General features: G+C 39.8%; 3 non-coding genes across 3 annotated transcripts; all 3 read left to right on the forward strand.

The window, feature by feature from the left end:
• The first annotated feature begins 588 nt into the window (after positions 1-588).
• On the forward strand, positions 589-670 carry TRNAS-GCU (transfer RNA serine (anticodon GCU)). Its single transcript has one exon. It is a non-coding gene; the product is annotated as a tRNA-Ser (tRNA).
• A 587-nt stretch (positions 671-1,257) lies between these two features.
• TRNAS-GCU (transfer RNA serine (anticodon GCU)) lies at positions 1,258-1,339 on the forward strand. The gene has a single exon. It is a non-coding gene; the product is annotated as a tRNA-Ser (tRNA).
• Positions 1,340-6,270: 4,931 nt separating this feature from the next.
• Positions 6,271-6,352, forward strand: TRNAS-GCU (transfer RNA serine (anticodon GCU)). Its single transcript has one exon. It is a non-coding gene; the product is annotated as a tRNA-Ser (tRNA).
• Positions 6,353-6,734: the final 382 nt, after the last annotated feature.

Raw genomic sequence — 6,734 nt, forward strand, 5'->3', positions numbered from 1 at the left:
GAACCCTGTTCCTCAGAGAACTTTGTAAACTCACGTTACTGTCTGTGTTAGTCAACTGTCATTTATTTGCAAGGCTATTTTAATGGAGGGTCCAGGGAATTTTTACACCATAAATAGGCACAGAGTCGCATTCATGGCAGTTCCACAAGTTGGAAATAAGCACAATTTTTCCCATTGATACCTATAGCATAACAATAATGCTTGCCTTAAAAACAACTTATTCAAACAAAAATTCACATTATTATCATCCCCAATCTGTAACTGTAAAAATAACGCAAATTAGAGCTCAAATCAAAATTATTTTGATTGAGTCCAGAAAACAAGAGCACACCATGTCTTTTCCTCACCTCGGCAAAGAGAACCAATTTGCCCTGACACTTGACGGCAAAATCGACAGGAAAAAAGCACACATTTTTCCCCCCGATGTGTAGTGCATAACACTAAGGCTTGTCTTAAAAACAACTAACACAAACAAAAATTCACATTATTATCATCCCCAATCTGTAACTGTAAAAATAACACAAATTAGAGATACAGCCACCGTGCACTTCACCGACTGCGTCTAACAGCATGCGTGCGCCACTGTCAGACGAGGTGGCCGAGTGGTTAAGGCGATGGACTGCTAATCCATTGTCCTCTGCACGCATGGGTTCGAATCCCATCTTCGTCGACTTTTCTACAAAACTCTGTTCCTCAGAGAACTTTGTAAACTCACGTTACTGTCTGTGTTAGTCAACTGTCATTTATTTGCAAGGCTATTTTAATGGAGGGTCCAGGGAATTTTTACACCATAAATAGGCACAGAGTCGCATTCATGGCAGTTCCACAAGTTGGAAATAAGCACCATTTTTCCCATTGATACCTATAGCATAACAATAATGCTTGTCTTAAAAACAACTTATTCAAACAAAAATTCACATTATTATCATCCCCAATCTGTAACTGTAAAAATAACGCAAATTAGAGCTCAAATCAAAATTATTTTGATTGAGTCCAGAAAACAAGAGCACACCATGTCTTTTCCTCACCTCGGCAAAGAGAACCAATTTGCCCTGACACTTGACGGCAAAATCGACAGGAAAAAAGCACACATTTTTCCCCCCGATGTGTAGTGCATAACGCTTTTCTTAAAAACAACTAACACAAACAAAAATTCACATTATTATCATCCCCAATCTGTAACTGTAAAAATAACACAAATTAGAGATACAGCCACTGTGCACTTCACCGACTGCGTCTAACAGCATGCCACTGTCAGACGAGGTGGCCGAGTGGTTAAGGCGATGGACTGCTAATCCATTGTGCTCTGCACGCATGGGTTCGAATCCCATCTTCGTCGACTTTTCTACAAAACTCTGTTCCTCAGAGAACTTTGTAAACTCACGTTACTGTCTGTGTTAGTCAACTGTCATTTATTTGCAAGGCTATTTTAATGGAGGGTCCAGGGAATTTTTACACCATAAATAGGCACAGAGTCGCATTCATGGCAGTTCCACAAGTTGGAAATAAGCACCATTTTTCACATTGATACCTATAGCATAACAATAATGCTTGTCTTAAAAACAACTTATTCAAACAAAAATTCACATTATTATCATCCCCAATCTGTAACTGTAAAAATAACGCAAACTAGAGCTCAAATCAAAATTATTTTGATTGAGTCCAGAAAACAAGAGCACACCCTGTCTTTTCCTCACCTCGGCAAAGAGAACCAATTTGCTCTGACACTTGACGGCAAAATCGACAGGAAAAAAGCACACATTTTTCCCCCCGATGTGTAGTGCATAACACTAAGGCTTGTCTTAAAAACAACTAACACAAACAAAAATTCACATTATTATCATCCCCAATCTGTAACTGTAAAAATAACACAAATTAGAGATACGGCCACCGTGCACTTCACCGACTGCGTCTAACAGCATGCGTGTGCCACTGTCAGACGAGGTGGCCGAGTGGTTAAGGTGATTGCATGCTAATCCATTGTGCTCTGCACGCATGGGTTCGAATCCCATCTTCGTCGACTTTTCTACTGAACCCTGTTCCTCAGAGAACTTTGTAAACTCACGTTACTGTGTGTGTTAGTCAACTGTCATTTATTTGCAAGGCAATTTTAATGGAGGGTCCAGGGAATTGTTACACCATAAATAGGCACAGAGTCGCATTCATGGCAGTTCCACAAGTTGGAAAAAAGCACCATTTTTCCCATTGATACCTATAGCATAACAATAATGCTTGCCTTAAAAACAACTTATTCAAACAAAAATTCACATTATTATCATCCCCAATCTGTAACTGTAAAAATAACGCAAATTAGAGCTCAAATCAAAATTATTTTGATGGAGTCCAGAAAACAAGAGCACACCATGTCTTTTCATCACCTCGGCAAAGAGAACCAATTTGCCCTGACACTTGACGGCAAAATCGACAGGAAAAAAGCACACATTTTTCCCCCCGATGTGTAGTGCATAACACTAAGGCTTGTCTTAAAAACAACTAACACAAACAAAAATTCACATTATTATCATCCCCAATCTGTAACTGTAAAAATAACACAAATTAGAGATACGGCCACCGTGCACTTCACCGACTGCGTCTAACAGCATGCGTGCGCCACTGTCAGACGAGGTGGCCGAGTGGTTAAGGTGATGGACTGCTAATCCATTGTGCTCTGCACGCATGGGTTTGAATCCCATCTTTGTCGACTTTTCTACAGAACCCTGTTCCTCAGAGAACTTTGTAAACTCACGTTACTGTCTGTGTTAGTCAACTGTCATTTATTTGCAAGGCTATTTTAATGGAGGGTCCAGGGAATTTTTACACCATAAATAGGCACAGAGTCGCATTCATGGCAGTTCCACAAGTTGGAAATAAGCACAATTTTTCCCATTGATACCTATAGCATAACAATAATGCTTGCCTTAAAAACAACTTATTCAAACAAAAATTCACATTATTATCATCCCCAATCTGTAACTGTAAAAATAACGCAAATTAGAGCTCAAATCAAAATTATTTTGATTGAGTCCAGAAAACAAGAGCACACCATGTCTTTTCCTCACCTCGGCAAAGAGAACCAATTTGCCCTGACACTTGACGGCAAAATCGACAGGAAAAAAGCACACATTTTTCCCCCCGATGTGTAGTGCATAACACTAAGGCTTGTCTTAAAAACAACTAACACAAACAAAAATTCACATTATTATCATCCCCAATCTGTAACTGTAAAAATAACGCAAATTAGAGCTCAAATCAAAATTATTTTGATTGAGTCCAGAAAACAAGAGCACACCCTGTCTTTTCCTCACCTCGGCAAAGAGAACCAATTTGCCCTGACACTTGACGGCAAAATCGACAGGAAAAAAGCACACATTTTTCCCCCCGATGTGTAGTGCATAACACTAAGGCTTGTCTTAAAAACAACTAACACAAACAAAAATTCACATTATTATCATCCCCAATCTGTAACTGTAAAAATAACACAAATTAGAGATACGGCCACCGTGCACTTCACCGACTGCGTCTAACAGCATGCGTGCGCCACTGTCAGACGAGGTGGCCGAGTGGTTAAGGTGATGGCATGCTAATCCATTGTGCTCTGCACGCATGGGTTCGAATCCCATCTTCGTCGACTTTTCTACTGAACCCTGTTCCTCAGAGAACTTTGTAAACTCACGTTACTGTGTGTGTTAGTCAACTGTCATTTATTTGCAAGGCAATTTTAATGGAGGGTCCAGGGAATTGTTACACCATAAATAGGCACAGAGTCGCATTCATGGCAGTTCCACAAGTTGGAAATAAGCACCATTTTTCCCATTGATACCTATAGCATAACAATAATGCTTGTCTTAAAAACAACTTATTCAAACAAAAATTCACATTATTATCATCCCCAATCTGTAACTGTAAAAATAACGCAAATTAGAGCTCAAATCAAAATTATTTTGATTGAGTCCAGAAAACAAGAGCACACCATGTCTTTTCCTCACCTCGGCAAAGAGAACCAATTTGCCCTGACACTTGACGGCAAAATCGACAGGAAAAAAGCACACATTTTTCCCCCCGATGTGTAGTGCATAACACTAAGGCTTGTCTTAAAAACAACTAACACAAACAAAAATTCACATTATTATCATCCCCAATCTGTAACTGTAAAAATAACACAAATTAGAGATACGGCCACCGTGCACTTCACCGACTGCGTCTAACAGCATGCGTGCGCCACTATCAGACGAGGTGGCCGAGAGGTTAAGGTGATGGACTGCTAATCCATTGTGCTCTGCACGCATGGGTTCGAATCCCATCTTCGTCGACTTTTCTACTGAACCCTGTTCCTCAGAGAACTTTGTAAACTCACGTTACTGTCTGTGTTAGTCAACTGTCATTTATTTGCAAGGCTATTTTAATGGAGGGTCCAGGGAATTTTTACACCATAAATAGGCACAGAGTCGCATTCATGGCAGTTCCACAAGTTGGAAATAAGCACCATTTTTCCCATTGATACCTATAGCATAACAATAATGCTTGTCTTAAAAACAACTTATTCAAACAAAAATTCACATTATTATCATCCCCAATCTGTAACTGTAAAAATAACGCAAATTAGAGCTCAAATCAAAATTATTTTGATTGAGTCCAGAAAACAAGAGCACACCATGTCTTTTCCTCACCTCGGCAAAGAGAACCAATTTGCCCTGACACTTGACGGCAAAATCGACAGGAAAAAAGCACACATTTTTCCCCCCGATGTGTAGTGCATAACACTAAGGCTTGTCTTAAAAACAACTAACACAAACAAAAATTCACATTATTATCATCCCCAATCTGTAACTGTAAAAATAACACAAATTAGAGATACGGCCACCGTGCACTTCACCGACTGCGTCTAACAGCATGCGTGCGCCACTGTCAGACGAGGTGGCCGAGTGGTTAAGGTGATGGCATGCTAATCCATTGTGCTCTGCACGCATGGGTTCGAATCCCATCTTCGTCAACTTTTCTACTGAACCCTGTTCCTCAGAGAACTTTGTAAACTCACGTTACTGTCTGTGTTAGTCAACTGTCATTTATTTGCAAGGCTATTTTAATGGAGGGTCCAGGGAATTTTTACACCATAAATAGGCACAGAGTCGCATTCATGGCAGTTCCACAAGTTGGAAATAAGCACCATTTTTCCCATTGATACCTATAGCATAACAATAATGCTTGTCTTAAAAACAACTTATTCAAACAAAAATTCACATTATTATCATCCCCAATCTGTAACTGTAAAAATAACGCAAATTAGAGCTCAAATCAAAATTATTTTGATTGAGTCCAGAAAACAAGAGCACACCATGTCTTTTCCTCACCTCGGCAAAGAGAACCAATTTGCCCTGACACTTGACGGCAAAATCGACAGGAAAAAAGCACACATTTTTCCCCCCGATGTGTAGTGCATAACACTAAGGCTTGTCTTAAAAACAACTAACACAAACAAAAATTCACATTATTATCATCCCCAATCTGTAACTGTAAAAATAACACAAATTAGAGATACGGCCACCGTGCACTTCACCGACTGCGTCTAACAGCATGCGTGCGCCACTGTCAGACGAGGTGGCCGAGTGGTTAAGGTGATGGCATGCTAATCCATTGTGCTCTGCACGCATGGGTTCGAATCCCATCTTCGTCAACTTTTCTACTGAACCCTGTTCCTCAGAGAACTTTGTAAACTCACGTTCCTGTCTGTGTTAGTCAACTGTCATTTATTTGCAAGGCTATTTTAATGGAGGGTCCAGGGAATTTTTACACCATAAATAGGCACAGAGTCGCATTCATGGCAGTTCCACAAGTTGGAAATAAGCACCATTTTTCCCATTGATACCTATAGCATAACAATAATGCTTGTCTTAAAAACAACTTATTCAAACAAAAATTCACATTATTATCATCCCCAATCTGTAACTGTAAAAATAACGCAAATTAGAGCTCAAATCAAAATTATTTTGATTGAGTCCAGAAAACAAGAGCACACCATGTCTTTTCCTCACCTCGGCAAAGAGAACCAATTTGCCCTGACACTTGACGGCAAAATCGACAGGAAAAAAGCACACATTTTTCCCCCCGATGTGTAGTGCATAACACTAAGGCTTGTCTTAAAAACAACTAACACAAACAAAAATTCACATTATTATCATCCCCAATCTGTAACTGTAAAAATAACACAAATTAGAGATACGGCCACCGTGCACTTCACCGACTGCGTCTAACAGCATGCGTGCGCCACTGTCAGACGAGGTGGCCGAGTGGTTAAGGCGATGGACTGCTAATCCATTGTGCTCTGCACGCATGGGTTCGAATCCCATCTTCGTCGACTTTTCTACAAAACTCTGTTCCTCAGAGAACTTTGTAAACTCACGTTACTGTCTGTGTTAGTCAACTGTCATTTATTTGCAAGGCTATTTTAATAGAGGGTCCAGGGAATTTTTACACCATAAATAGGCGCAGAGTCGCATTCATGGCAGTTCCACAAGTTGGAAATAAGCACCATTTTTCCCATTGATACCTATAGCATAACAATAATGCTTGTCTTAAAAACAACTTATTCAAACAAAAATTCACATTATTATCATCCCCAATCTGTAACTGTAAAAATAACGCAAATTAGAGCTCAAATCAAAATTATTTTGATTGAGTCCAGAAAACAAGAGCACACCATGTCTTTTCCTCACCTCGGCAAAGAGAACCAATTTGCC

The sequence above is a fragment of the Pelobates fuscus genome, chromosome 1, assembly GCF_036172605.1.
Source record: "Pelobates fuscus isolate aPelFus1 chromosome 1, aPelFus1.pri, whole genome shotgun sequence".
Lineage (NCBI taxonomy): Eukaryota > Metazoa > Chordata > Amphibia > Anura > Pelobatidae > Pelobates > Pelobates fuscus.